Source organism: Mandrillus leucophaeus, unplaced genomic scaffold, assembly GCF_000951045.1.
Source record: "Mandrillus leucophaeus isolate KB7577 unplaced genomic scaffold, Mleu.le_1.0 Scaffold27, whole genome shotgun sequence".
Taxonomy (NCBI): Eukaryota; Metazoa; Chordata; class Mammalia; order Primates; family Cercopithecidae; genus Mandrillus; species Mandrillus leucophaeus.
The window spans coordinates 6,787,699-6,802,454 of record NW_012102809.1 but is presented as its reverse complement, the minus strand read 5'-3'; the positions used below and the strand labels follow the sequence as shown (position 1 = coordinate 6,802,454).

The following is a 14,756-nucleotide window of genomic DNA, read 5'->3' as shown; positions in this document are numbered from 1 at the left end:
GAAGAAGAGGAGGAGGAAGAGGTTCCTCTTCCTTTTCTGCCCTTTCTTCCTCCTAAAACAGGTATAGTTGGGAAATGTGATCCTGACAATTTGTGTAATATTTTGTACTCTATAAAGCACTTTTGTGGTTGGTGGTATTATTTAAGTCTCTCAAAAGCCATCATCAATAGGTAGATATCATCACTATTTATGGGCAAACTAAACCACTTGAAAATGTCTTACTTCCTTTCTCGTTTCCCTACAAGTCTACTGACTTGTCTGAGGGCAAATGTTTAGTGTTCAAGGCATGCTTTGAAATCAGCACTTCTTTTCCAGTCTCTCCAATTTTTCACTAACACTTCCTTCTTCTTTATTAACACTACCTTCTCACTCATGGCTGTGCAGAGACTCCCTAAATTATACTCATATCTTGAGTGCACAGAAACATTAGTTCATAATACGCATCAGGGAAACACAGATGCAAAGAATATTGTACTCATCTGTCAGTAGGGCAAAGCGGGCTCCACGTACCTGTGCTGTCCCTGCCTTCTTACTAGAGTTGCCAGATAAAATACCAGAAGCTCACTTAAATTTGAATGATTGTTTTAGTATAAATATGTTCCACGGTATATGTGGGACATACATATGTCTTGACATATATACATATGTATTGACAATTGTCAATAACTTGACAATTATTTATTGCTTATCTGAAATGTAAAGCATTGGGGTCTGTAGTACAATGGTGAGCACTCTTGACTCTGAAATTTGACTTTAACTTCCTGAATTTATATTCGCTAACTTGGGCAGCCCGATGGGGGTATGGGCTCTGCTTACCCCTGGGCTACTCTGGACACCGGTGTCATTTCTCTTTACATCTTTCTGGGAGATCATGCGCATTGTCAAATATCATCAGGACAATGGCTCTTTTTGAAATATGCCAGGATACACTGTGGAGGAAAGAATTTATAAACTGTAGAAGCCTTCCCAGCGCTGTGTGTCACCTCATTTCCATGGTGGCATTTTTGCTCCATGAGGCTCATTCAGAGAAGGAGGGTGATGAGGGCACCAGCTCTTAACCCGTCTTCAGTTTCAAAATCTCATTCTCACTCGTCTCAAAGTGTCCTTAAGATACTCCACAAGCAAATGCTATTGCTATGAGAAAATAGTCAAACCCTTGAATTATTGAATATCTTTGACTACAATCTACATTCAAATAATGTTAAGTAAGAAGCAGTGTCAATGGAGAAGTTAACACATGAGTAAAACTCCCTAAAAAAGAACAAAATAAATAAAAGCAGATAAAAATAGCCCAAAATGTCAGTGATGGTCAGTAATAACTAGTTGATAATAGGCTTAACGAGGTGACGTCTAGAATTTTATAACAGGTAAATAATGAGACATTTATACCCATAAGGTAGACAGATAGACACACACACACACACACACACACACATACACACATACATACATATTTGTTCTTTGTATTATCTGGTAGCATGTTTTTTAAAAAAGTCATCTGGATTTAGATTATTTCTATTTTCATCTCTAGTAAATAAATACATAGCTTAAATAATATCTTGTGAAAGAAAATTTCTTCTGACTTTTCACACCGTTTAATATGAAATTACACCACAATTAACTTTCTTTGCAGTGTTGACAAATTCGTTCACCACAACTCTACTCATCCAAAGTCTGAGGCCTTGCAAAGCTGAATGTGAATGGTCAGAGGTGTAGATGCACATCCCTCAAATCATTTTAGAGAGTTTGTGGCCTGGAAAAATGCCCAGGGAAAATTTTTATGTACTACCAAACTGCCCAACTAAGCCCTACTAAATTCTCCCTCACAGGTCCCGTCTCAGGTGAGAGTGAGCATGGACAGGGTGCTGGAATGGAACATGACTACAAGATCAGGAGCTAGAGGGGCAGTTTGAACCCTGCTTCATTACACGCTAGTTGTGCACCCTGAAGCATGTTACCCAGCCTGCCCAGGCACGGTTTCCCCATCTGTAAAGTGGGAGTGGCGGTGGGGGGAAGTAGCTGTAGCATTGGGTTGTTTTGAAGGTTAAGTTAAATGAGTTATCGTTTATAAAAGGCTTGGGACAGTGTACATAGAAATCATTATATAAGTGTTGTTAATTAAATAAAAGACACATGCATACATGTGCATATATGCACATACCTATATCTGTGTAATATATATTAAAATATATTATAAATATTTATTATTATATTATAAATATATGTAGTACACCTAAAATATATTGAACATACCATATATTACATCTTACATTATGTCTGACATTTTCATCATAGTATATACTGCAAGTGTACATATATATGTGTGTATATATATATATATTTTTTTTCTTTTAATGAAGCCCAGAACCCAGTGTAACAAGGGAGTCCTGCATTCCTCAGGCATTTTTGGCTCAGTGAGCACCTTCAAGGAAGTCCTTCTCAGCACCTGGAGGACAGAGTGAGAGATAAGAAAAAATCCCCTGAGGGGCAAACCGTGCCTGAAGGTGAGACCTGAACGCCCTACACTTTGGAAGGATGTGGCATTTGCACCAACAGGGCACTGTGCCTCCCGCACAGGCTGGTGCACCCTGATAGGTGTCAGGATGCCCCACTCAGAGTGAACACAGACTGTGTGCTGGCACTCCTCCTCCTTTCCCAGCAAATGAGCAGATTCCACAGCTTCTGTCAAGGGATCTGCTCACATCAGGGGCCGCAGGCAACCCCTTCGATGCTGAAAATTCTGGAGACTCCCACAGTCTCCAGCCTGTAGGTCCTTCTGTCACTGACAGGAAGAGATTCCACTCACTGCTCAGACACCTGTGCAGAAATGAAGTCACGGGGTCACTTATGTGAGAAAGTAGTCATGGACTGCTGCTGCCGCCTGGGGTTACTGTGCACGGTGTGTGCGTGTGTGTGTGTGTGTGTGTGATAATGGTATATTCAGTGAAGGCAATAGAAATGCATAGAAACAGAAGAGAAGCAATGATGACAGGAAGCTCCAGTAACCCAGATGAACCAAATTGCTAAAATGGACTGTATCCACTTCTTTACCTTACAGGTGTGCATGGTATGTGTGTGCAGGAAGTGTGTGGTGTGTGTGGTGTGGTTGTGTTTGGTGGATATGTATGTGATATGCATGGTGTGACATATGCATGTGGTGTGTATGTGTGGTATGTGGTGTGACATGTACCTGTGGTGTGTATGTGTGGTGTGTGTGGTATAGTGGTATGAGTGGCGTGATGTATACATGTGGTTTGTGTGTGTAGTGTGTGTTGTGTGCATGGTGTGATGTGTATGTGTGGTGTGTATGTGTGGTGTGTATGTGTAGTGTGTATGGCATGCATGTGTTTCCTTTGCAAGTTATTTCTTTGTTTTTGTTTTTTGAGACAGGGTCTCTCTCTCTCACCCAGGGTGGAGTACAGTGCTGCAGTCTTGGCTCACTGCAACCTCCGCCTCCTGGGTTCAAGCATTTCTCCCACCTCAGTCTCCTGAGTAGCTGGGACTACAGGCACCTGCCACCATGCCTGGCTAATATTTTTTGTATTTCTTGGTACAGACAGGGTTTCACCACGTTGGCCAGAATGTTCTTGAACTCCTGACCTCAAGTAATCCATCCACCTCGGCCTCCCAAAGTACTGGGATGGGAAGTGTGAGCCACCGTGCCCAGCGTCTGCAGGTTATTTCTGTGCGTTTCTCATCCATATGCATCTGACCTTTGCCTAGCTGAGGTTTTAGTTTGTAGAGGCATCTCCCACATTCCTCTTAAACATCTAGTGGAATCAGGAGGCTATTGCTGCATTTCCCCATCAGTTTTGGGGAGCTTCCCACTGCACGGATAAGTAGGCTTTAGAGTATTCATCAGCGTGTCTGCCGTTTTCCTAATACCTGCTCAGTACAATGGCCAAGGGTTTAGTTTAAAAAGCTTTCAAAGCCTGGTGTGGTGGCTCACGCCTGTAATCCCAGTGACTCAGAGGCTGAAGCAGGAAGATTTCTTGAGGCCAGGAGTTAGAGGCCAGCCTGGGTACCAAAGTACCCCATCTCCCAAAAATAAAAAACTGAGGTAGGGCAGGCATGTGCCAGTAGTCCTAGCTCCCCAGCTACTTGGGAGGCTACGGAGGGAAGATTGCTTGAGCCCAGGTGATGGAGGCTGCAGTGAGCCATGACCATGCCACTGCACTCCAGCCTGGGTGACAAAAAAAAGCACCCCAATCCCCCTGCAAAAATAAAAAATAAAAATAAAAAGTATTCGGTATTCTCTCAGAGCAAACAGGATCCACAGTCACAGTTTTGCTGGGAGATAGACGAGCAATTGCAATGCTTTGACTCTCCTGCAAAACCTGGGAACGGGCTAAACATTTCCCTACCCACTGAAAGAACCAGTAGCAGGAAGTTATCTTAAAGGTAGGTGAATGGCTTTCTTTGCAAGTTGAAGAAAACCTCCTATTATCAATGATGGCAGACTGAGGTTAAAACGGTTTCCTCTCAAATGCTGGGATAACTTAAACAGAGCTGATGAGGACAGCTTTCAGTGTACCCAGTTCACAAAGACTGAGTAATTCCAGCATTTAAATTTCTCAGATTAGAAGTGTGCTCTCGGTAGATTAAAAGGTACAGGCAATTCTGACTAATGCGTACATTTAACCAGATAAGGATGGATTCTCAGATGGCAAACTCCATGCCTGCTTTATAGAATTCCCATGCCTCTCTTCTCCCCTGCCTCCCCTGGAGTTAAGCACGAGCTGTCCTAAGTTGTACTCCTCCTCATCTTTCCCGTTTTTGTTGTTGTTGTTGTTGTTGTTTTGGTTTTTTTGAGACGGAGTCTCACACTGTTCCCCCTGGCTGGAGTGTGGTGGCGCGATCTCGGCTCACTACAACCTCCACCCCCCAGGTTCAAGCGATTCTCCTGCCTCAGCCTTCCGAGTAGCTGGGATTACAGGCACCTGCCACCATGCCCAGCTAACCTTTTTGTATTTTTAGTAGAGACGGGGTTTCACTATGCAGGCCAGGCTGGTCTTGAACTCCTGACCTCGTGATCCGCCCGCCTTGGCCTCCCAAATCGCATGATTTCCGACGCGAGCCATTGCGCCCGGCCAGCTTCCCCTTTGTTCACAGTGGACAGCCACTGCCCCAATCTTATAACGGGACTGTGCACCCATTCCTCTTTCGAGTGCAGCTTCAGAGATTTTCTTTGTAGGGTTTTCACTTTCTTGTCAGGGACTTGATCAGGCCAAAAATACACGCCAACAGCATTCGGGAAAATCCCCTGGGTCACAGCCACCTCTGCACCCATTTTCTTAGGACAGATGGTATTTTGTGACAGCTGCCAGATTTACCAAGACCTAAGTTCAGGAAAAGATTCAAGTAAAGGCAGAAAGCTTACTAGGGAGAGGGATAATGTCACAGGCTTTAGTTCTCTTTTAATTTCACTGCAGAGTGCTTGGATTTGCTAGCTATTTGTCCCTCCCATGTCGCGTCTATTTCTATACGTATGCTCTTGAGGAAAGGTCTTTGAAAACATTCCATCGATGGATTTTTTACTGGAAGTAATTTTCTTCATCATGTTTACTGTACATTTCCACTTCAGCTGCTTGATTTGCTGTTCTTCAGATCAATCCTAGCAGTTTTTTGCTTCTGGGAGTGAGTGATCACTTCATCTTAATTTTGGCTTTTTTTTTTTTTTTTTTTTTCCAAATGGAAAGTATTCTGAAATATCCTCCAACTATCACAATCATTTCTCATCCTGACTATTTATTCTTCTGGGAGAATCTCTAATCATAACCCTCTAATCTCAAATCATAACCACGTGACATTGCCTCCTTAAAGCCACATAGGATTAGACCCGGATGGACAATTGTTCTGAAGCACTTCTAGACATGTTGTGGTCGCTGAAATCCTTTTATGAAAGTATGGGTGGAATCAATTCAATAGAAACTGAGATATAATGAGTACCAGCAGTTGACAGTGAAGGCTGGACCTGCCATGCCATTTAGACTTGAAAACTGGGAACGCTATTTGGATTCATAGGTCAGCAAAGCAGGTAGCGAGAAGAAACCGGTGGGTGCGAGATAAAAGAAAGTAGAGGTGCAGGAGGTGGTCTAGGCCCTGAGATAACGTATGAGTGAGGGCACTCAGTTCTTGATGTTTTCATTCTAGTCCAAATGAGGCTGCATATGTATAATTTCATTCTCATCCATGAGATTGCCCATGAGAGCCTTAAAATAGGTCTTCCTCTCCTGTGACTTTGTCTTTGTACAACTGCAATTCTCAGGAACACATACTTCATGTCTAAGACCACTGGTTTCATTCTAGTATCAATTCTTTCCTTTATCATGGGTAGCAGAACTCTGATTTTTAACCAGCTCACTAGGCTTGGTATATAGATTGATTTTCCTATTTTTCCCTTGTAGCTAGGAGGGATCAGGGGACTGAATTGGTAAAACAAGGATTTTTTTTTTTTCAAAATATATAATCATAGTATAAACAGTAAACTCAGAAAATGAATGTTGCTACAATTCTATTATCTAATCCGTAGATCTTATCTGGATGTTGCCGGTTGTCCCAGTAATATACTTTAGGACCAGAGAAAATCCTGAAAGAGGTATTAAGTCATCTGTCTTTTTAGTCCCCTTAAGTCTGAAACAGTTGTTTCTCAGTCTTTGCTTGATTTTTATAACTTGACGTTTTTGGAGGATAGGCTAGATATTTTGTAGAATGTCCTCCCATTTGGGTTTGTTTGATGTTTCCTCACAGTGAGAATCAGGTTGGGGCAGCAATAGCATAAAAGAGGTGTTGCATTCTCCCTAGTTCATTATAGTTGGAGGCAGAGGATTTGATTTGTCCCGTTACTGAACTTTGACCACTTGGTGAAGGAGGTGTCTGCCAGGTTTCTTCACTATATAGTTACTATTTTTCTACTTTTATTGTTGTAGAGCTACTATTATTAGGGGATTGTCTGTACAGCTGTCCTTTGTTGGATGACCAACAGATAATAAGGACAGGATCATGCAAAGATAATTTGCTCTATCTTCCATCATTTTGATGAACTGGCTGAGTGATCATTTCAAGACCTTGACAACTTTATTAAATAGTCCTTTTCTAACTCTGTGTTGACAGTAATAAAACAAGCAAGGGGCCAAAAGACCTTTGCTAAGAAGCTCTTTCTTTATACAAAATCAACTCGAAGCTAATGGTGTATTCAGTGAAGGCAATAGAAATGCATAGAAACAGAAGAGAAGCAATGATGAGAGGAAGCTCCAGTGACCCAGAAGAACCAAATTACCAATATGGACGGTATCCACTTCTTTACCTTACGGTGTCTTTTAACCATCAACGAGGTTCTTGATGGGATTTCCCTGAATTACAAGTGGTTGTGGAAATACTTGAGGACTAATATCATGCCGAGTAATGCATTATTATATTTTAAACTCTGTCTCTTCAGGTTGAACCATTTAAGGCCATGAGGTGTGAGGTCTTTTGAGGGTGAAAGAACTCATGTTAATCCAGCTCCTGACTCCTAAAAAAAAAAAAAAAAATTCACTTGTGTCATTAAAATGGGCAGAGTCCATGCAAGAAGCAGTGCCCAGAAGGTAATTTTGTTTTTAAAGTCTTTATCTCAGTTGGAACTGAGATAGAAGCAAATGAGAATTATCACCCTATTTCTAATTCAGCAGAAGTAACTCTTGTGGTAAAGCTTGAGATAAAATGATGAAATCCACGCAGCAGGTTTGTTTAACAGACTTCCTCTAACATTAAGGTGCATAGCCTTTCACAGTCTGCAGAATTTTTTGCCTATTCGATAGTTTGAAGATGATGAAAGATTAAAAGTTCAGTGAAAATGCCCAATTCGCAAATTTCATAAACCTAATGGAAGCAAGTGCAAAGTTTGCCTCAGAAACAATAGGGTGATACAATCCATGTGTCACAATAAGTGGACAAGAACTGTGATTGCAAAGTCCACTTCGTGTTAGAATAAGGTGGATTTGGAGCCATTTTGAGGATGTATCTCATCATTTTGAGATTGTGGTGGATGTATCCACTACATGGTGAGATTGTGGTGGATGTATCCACTACAATAACACACTTACTTCCCTGGAATGATCTTGCAAGATCAATATGGAATCTTAAACAATATCTTTCAAAAGGTATACTGAGTTAGCCAATGTGTACTTCATTTTTTTTTCACAGTCTTTTCAACATCAGAGCCATTTAAAAAAATTATTACATTCATTTCTTACAATCAATTACTGGAAGCAAAATGTGCTGAACAGTAAATGGGCAAGGATAACTATAATAATTTTAAAAGACAAGAACAATGAGAGAGAACTGCTCTGATATAGACAGATAGATATACATATATCTATATATATATTCATTCTACAGTAATCAAACATAGATAGTGGCATGGGAATATGCCAATAGATCAGTGGAAAAGAATATTGGACAGAGCCACAGACATGTATCTGTATGGAAATTTGTTGTATGAGAAAATTGGCATTTCAAATCAGCAGAGAAAAAAGAAATATTCAACAAACTATGTTGGGACACTTGGCAATACATCTGAGGGAAGATATTAAATTTTATCTTTATTTTATTGTAACATAAATTTCAGAGGCAAAATCGACAAGCTAAACAAAATTTATAAAATATTAGAATAAAACATAAGGGGAATTTTTGTAATTGAGGAAAGCCTTTTAGAAAAAAACAAGGGATTTGCAGATTTTGAGCTCATCAAGTTATTGTTTTCTCTATTAAAAAGACATTAAAATTAAATGAACAAATCTAATGATATAAACATATTTGCGGCACTGGGCCGCGTGGCGGGCAGCAGTGTCACCAGGAAACACGCTGAACTGGGTCAGGAAATGCACAAGAAGGAGGAAACACTGCTCCCGTTGAAGGCAACCCTTGCACAACCTGGTGAATCACATCAAGGTTGAAACATTGGCCCTCCAATCAACGATTAGTTCTAGGAGAGGGGATGAGGTGCTGTCTTCTCCAACATCTCCAACTGCGCCTGAACAGTCACTTGTCATGTCGGTGCATATAGACAATGAAGCATCAGTCAACCAAACTACACTGGAGTGGAGCACAAAGAGTCCTGTGATGGAAGAAGAAGAGGAAGAGAAAGAAGAATCAGATTCCTAAAGGAGGGAAAAAGCCAGGGTTCCTTACATAAATTAAATTTCTAAGTCTCAGGCTCTTTCTCTCCAAGGAAATCATCTTGCCATGAGCCCTAGGGCCTGCTTGAATGGAGAGCAAGAACTATAGGAGGATGTGTAGTTGCAAAATTGCACCATCAATAACTCAATCTTCAGAACGTTATGACATGCAGAAAATCAAAGATGCTGTGTCTTAGCATTGAGCAATATGGGTGGTGCTATGCCTGCAGTCTGGTCAAATTCAGTAACTGTTCAAAACAAAATCTCTCCTGGGATACTATTGAGAAAATCTGGCATTTGCAAAAAGGGCAGAGTTTAAATATGAGCCAGTCTTTCCAATCAACAATACCTATTTTAAGAAAACCAACTAACAGCCGTTTGCATGCCATTGAATCCTTGTGAGCAGTGAGGCCATAGTCTAGGACAGAAAGATGACATGGGGAAGGACTGAGGGCCATCTGAGAACAAAAGCTGTTGCTACTTCTCAGAGGCATTGAGACACACTGCATGCTGTAGACTGCTTTGTGTAGCTGTTATCACATCTTGCTTGAGACGTCACTGGTAGAATGTTCTTAGAAATAAATTATAGATAAATAGCCATCATGGAGTTTGCTGGTTTCTAATAGCAAAAGAGAAAAGAAGCAGTTCTGGCCTGGCACGGTGGTTCACACCTATAATCCCAGCACTTTGGGAGGCTGAGGTGGGTGGATCACTTGAGGTCAGGAGCTTGAGACCAACCTGGCCAACATGGTGAAACCCTGTCTCTACTAAAAATACAAAAATTAGCTGGGCATGGAGGCATGTGCCTGCAATCCCAGCTACTCAGTAGGCTGAGGCAGGAGAATCACTTGAACCTGGGAGGTGGAGGTTGCAGTGAGCTGAGATTGTGCCAATGCCCTCCAGCCTAGGCAACAGAGAGAGAGAGACTCCATCTCAAAAAAAACAGAAGCAGTTCCTCCTCTGATGAAAAGATACAACAGGAGAGTCTGAAATTCATTTCTGACCCTTAGAGAAGAAGTGTGCCATGCTTGGAAGACTGGATTTTTACATCAGACATGACAGCTACAGAATAAGAGCTGCTGATACTTCGGATATGAAGTAGAGGTTCATTTCTGCATACTGTCCCTTTTCCACTGACTATACAGTGAAATTAGTAGTTGTTTAATATTGTAAAATTAATTTTCCCTGCCCAAGCCACAGTGAAAGCCAAACAAAATACAAATAACCCTCTCAAGCAGAATTTATGTAATGGTTCCCAGAGAAACATGGATACCCTTTTTTGTTAATCAGCATTTCATTAAAGTTATGTTGAACTACTCTTAGAGAAAATAGACAAAAACATTGCAGCATATGTAACAGTTAAGGAATTAAAAACTGCAATATGTAAAGAGTAACACTAGTTAATTAGTAAAAACAAATGACCAATAATGCATGGACAAAGAATAAGAAATTCACAGAAGAAATACAGTTATTAGTCAGAAGCAATGGCTCACTCCTGTAATCCCAGCACTTTGGGAGGCTGAGGCGGGCAGATCACCTGAGGCCAGGAGTTCGAGACCAGCCTGGCCAGCATGGTGAAACCCTGTGTCCACAGAAAAATACGAAAATTAGCCGGGCATGGCGGTGGTCACCTGTAATCCCAGCTACTCAGGAAACTGAGGCAGGAGAATCGCTTGAACCCAGGAGGTGGAGGTTGTAGTGAGCTGAGATCAGGCCATTGCACTCCAGCTTGGGCAGGAGGAGTGAAACTCCATCTCAAAAACAAAAGAAAAAAAGAAAAAAGAAATGCAGTTATCTAATTAAGCACATTAACATTTGCTTAGCTTCACTAGTGCTAAGGGAAATTAAAGCAATGAAATATGATTTTTACAAAAATGGATATGATTTAAAATGAGTTTTGTCTGATAGTATGTTCTGATGAAACTGTGGGGAAACTAGTATTCTCATACATGCTTGTTGTTGCGTAAACCAATGTGACTATCTTCATGGGCATTTTGGCAATACCTATTAAAGTGAGAAATATGCATTCTCTATGTCCCTGCACTTTCTCTTTTCTGTATCTATCTCAGAAAAAAAAAATAGCCTTATGAGGTAAATTTAAGGACATGGTGGAGTAGCTGGTACGTAGTTAGATGCAGAAGCAAATCTCTGCTTTGGACCTTAGTGTCCAAGCCTGGAAATAAAAGGGGTTTGATTATGTGATCTGTAAAGTTTTCTTTAGTCCTGAATATTGTGCATCTTTTACATAAACTTCAGTAATAAGTGGATGAAAACATTTTAAGTAATCTTTGACTATTGACAAATTCAGTGGTTTTATTTTTATCATTTTCTAGAGTAGTGATTCCTAGAGGTTAAATTCCTTTCTGTGGAGATTCTGCATTCTTCCTTGCATTGATGAATAGAAACTTCTCTAGAAAGAAGCAAAACAATTTCCAGCAAAATTAAGTATTGGTCAATCACAATTATTGAAGACTATTTACTAACCAAAAAAGCACTTATAAACTGACTTGTGAGCAGCTGTTGTGCAGTGGGATATTGTTGCTTATTGAAACCCAGCAACAGGAGAAAACGGGGTCCTAACATCTAGTTATGTGTATCTATTTTTGAGACCAACCATAAGAATTGATTTATCTTGAGCATCTTGCTTTGGGTTCTTAAAATATGTTATCCCAGACCTTTAAGTACTATGAATAATAAAAACTTCAGAGTCCTATCTCAAGATGATCCCTCGCTTGCAAAATAACTTTGTCCTGAAATCTCCCGGCAGAGCACCAGTGGAACTGTCTGGAACTCAAGCTGGAGTTAGCCATGTCTGAGATGTTCTGCAGCCAAACCAGAATGTAGATTTCTTTTTTTGTCGGCTGGATCTACTCCCTATAGTCCTTCACCCTGTGTTACATAGACCAATTTTGTTAAAAGCTACTCTTTTGTTTTCTGTGATTTCTGTAATAATAAATAATATAGTTTCATTAATCAAAGACTTTTCTTGGAGATCAAATTTGGTTCAGCCAAGAAGTATAAGTCATTTAAGTACAGTGTCATATGAAATCTCCTAAATGATGATCTGGTTTATAGAGTTTAAATATCTACTGATAAAATTGTAGACGCATATGCTTTCATAATCTAACAAATTGATTAACTCCCTTATTTTTGGAAAGCAGAAGAGCTATGAGAGAATTTTATTGTTATTATTTTTATTATTTGAAGGAGAAGTCTATATAAACTAAAGATCTCTGTAAACATCTACTCAAGTCTCTCTATTTGATTTGCTTTATGGTGGAATGATATTTTTTCAGGTAATAAGTTCAGAAGAAGTGGCTGATTAATATCAGATTTTTCACGTGCTTCGAAGAAGCCATTTAAAATGAAGGGTTTAGGAATTTCACTTCTTGTAATGGGAATAAGCTTAGTTAAGTGAACTAACTGCTAAAATAAGAAAACATGCAAATCAACACTATTTGGGGGAGCATAACAAAATTCATGGTGTCTACAAAATATCATTCATGATGTCCAGGATGCAATGCAGGATTACCATACATACAAAGAAACAGTCAAACATGACCCATGCTCTAGAGAAAAGAAATTAATGTTGACCAACTCAGTGATGACTTGGATATTAAAGTTACTAGAGAAGCATTTTAAAGCAGTTACTATAACCATACTCAATAAGATAAAGACTGTTTTAGTCATAATGAAGGAATACATAGGAAATCTCATATAGGAACATAGAGAAAATCTTAATAGGGAAAATAAAGGATCAAAAAGAAATTAATGGAAATTCTAGGGCAAAAATAAATAAAATTTCAAATAATAAATGCACTGGTGGGCTTAACAGCAGATTAGAGGTAATGTAAGAAAAAGATAATCAGAAACAGATTAATAGAAATTATTCAGTCTGAAGAACAGATGCAAAAAGATTGGGGGAAACAAGAACAGGCTTTAGTGGAACAATATCCACAGTCATAACATATATTTAATTAAGATCCCAACATGAAAGGAAAGAGAGAATGGGGCAGAAAAAATATTTGAAGAACTAGAGGCTACAAATTTTCCAAGTTTGGCACAAAACAAAAAGTGTTTATGTTTCATACTGGAGACCATATTCAGGTGCTTTCTAAGATAACTAAAAACTGGCCAGTCTTTATAAAAAGAAGGGATGTTATTCTGATTGCCTGATGGTATGTTATTTGAATCGCAAAGCAAGAGGCAAAATATGAGTAGTCTTTCAAAATGCATGATTTGGTGAAATAAAGAATATATAAATCAGATATTAGGAAGCAATTAGAAAAACCTAAAGCCAAAAAGAAAGCAAATGAAACCAAAGCCTTTATAATGTCAACAATAACAGGAAACTAATACTATTGAGCCATAATGATCTGTAAGATACTTCACAATTTGCTAGTTTAAATTTCAAATTATCAAAGAACCACATTACAGGGGAATGAAGTCAACTGGGAGAGTTTGATTTGTTAGTGAACTGTAGTTGTATTCGGCTGTTCTCATGCTGCTGTGAAGAAATACCCAAGACTAGGTAATTTATAAAGAAAAGAGGTTTAATTGACTCACAGTTCTGCATGGTTAGGGAGGGCTCAGGAAACTTAAAATCATGGCGGAAGACACCTCTTCATGGGATGACAAGAGAGAGAATGAGAGACAGCAGGGGAAATGCTAGACACTTATAAAACCATCAGACATCTGAGATCTCACTCACGATCACAAGAACAGCATGGGGCAACTTCACCCATGATTCAATTACCTCCCACCAGGTCCCTCCCATGACACGTGGGGATTATGGGGATTACAATTTAAGATGAGATTTGGGTGGGGACACAGCCAAACCATATCAGTAGTACTAAAGTCAACTCACAATTTGAGAGATGGAAGAGACTGTTAGAAATCAACAAAGTCAGTGAGGACACTGAGGCCAGGGAGGGCTTGAGAACCAAACATGCCAATTCTCCTTCCCATTTGTGTAGATCTGGGAAAGTTAGTGAATCTTTCCACGCTTGGGAAACAAGTTTTTAAGAAAATTATATGAGGAATTTGGGCACCTCGTACAGTATTTTGCCCTAAATGTCCTCAAAGTTAGTGCCTGTCCCTAGTGATTTAACAAAGGCCATATGTTTCTCTGGGGATAGCTCTACCTTCACCTGGTCTTGACCCTGTCATTCAGCACTCTTCCTCTCCACATTCCCCAGCCATTAAAGTCACCTTCATTTCTTAGTTCCTGGGGTCTATGAACATACTGTTCCCAGAGAACTCAAATCAGGTACCACTTCTTTTTCTTTGTAACCCGGAAGTAGATCCCTGAAGAAGCCATTCAATCCAACCTGAAGCTCCATCCTAATTACAATATTAACCTAATTATAATACCCATCACAATGTCTCCCCTAATTATCTGAAAAGGAGATTGTGAGGGTAACAGGAGGCCTAAAGTGGGAGTTACATCAGGTAGGTGAAAAAAGCACCCGAGAACCACTAGTGTTACCCTTACTAGCAGGGTGACCTAGTCAGAGCCCTTCATCTTTCTAAGCCTAGTGTTTTTTATCTAAAAGAAAATATGGGTATGGTTATCTCTCTCACAGAATTCTTATAGAA

General features: G+C 39.8%; 1 pseudogene across 1 annotated transcript in view; it reads left to right on the top strand.

Annotated features, from left to right (window-relative positions):
- LOC105542908 overlaps positions 1–9,758 on the top strand; it is a 16,263-nt pseudogene extending 6,505 nt beyond the window's left edge. The window contains exons 2-3 of the transcript XR_001006550.1: positions 1,070–1,099; positions 8,859–9,758. The product of XR_001006550.1 is annotated as an snRNA-activating protein complex subunit 5 pseudogene (transcript). The remainder of the gene's footprint in view (positions 1–1,069; positions 1,100–8,858) is intronic.
- Positions 9,759–14,756: the final 4,998 nt, after the last annotated feature.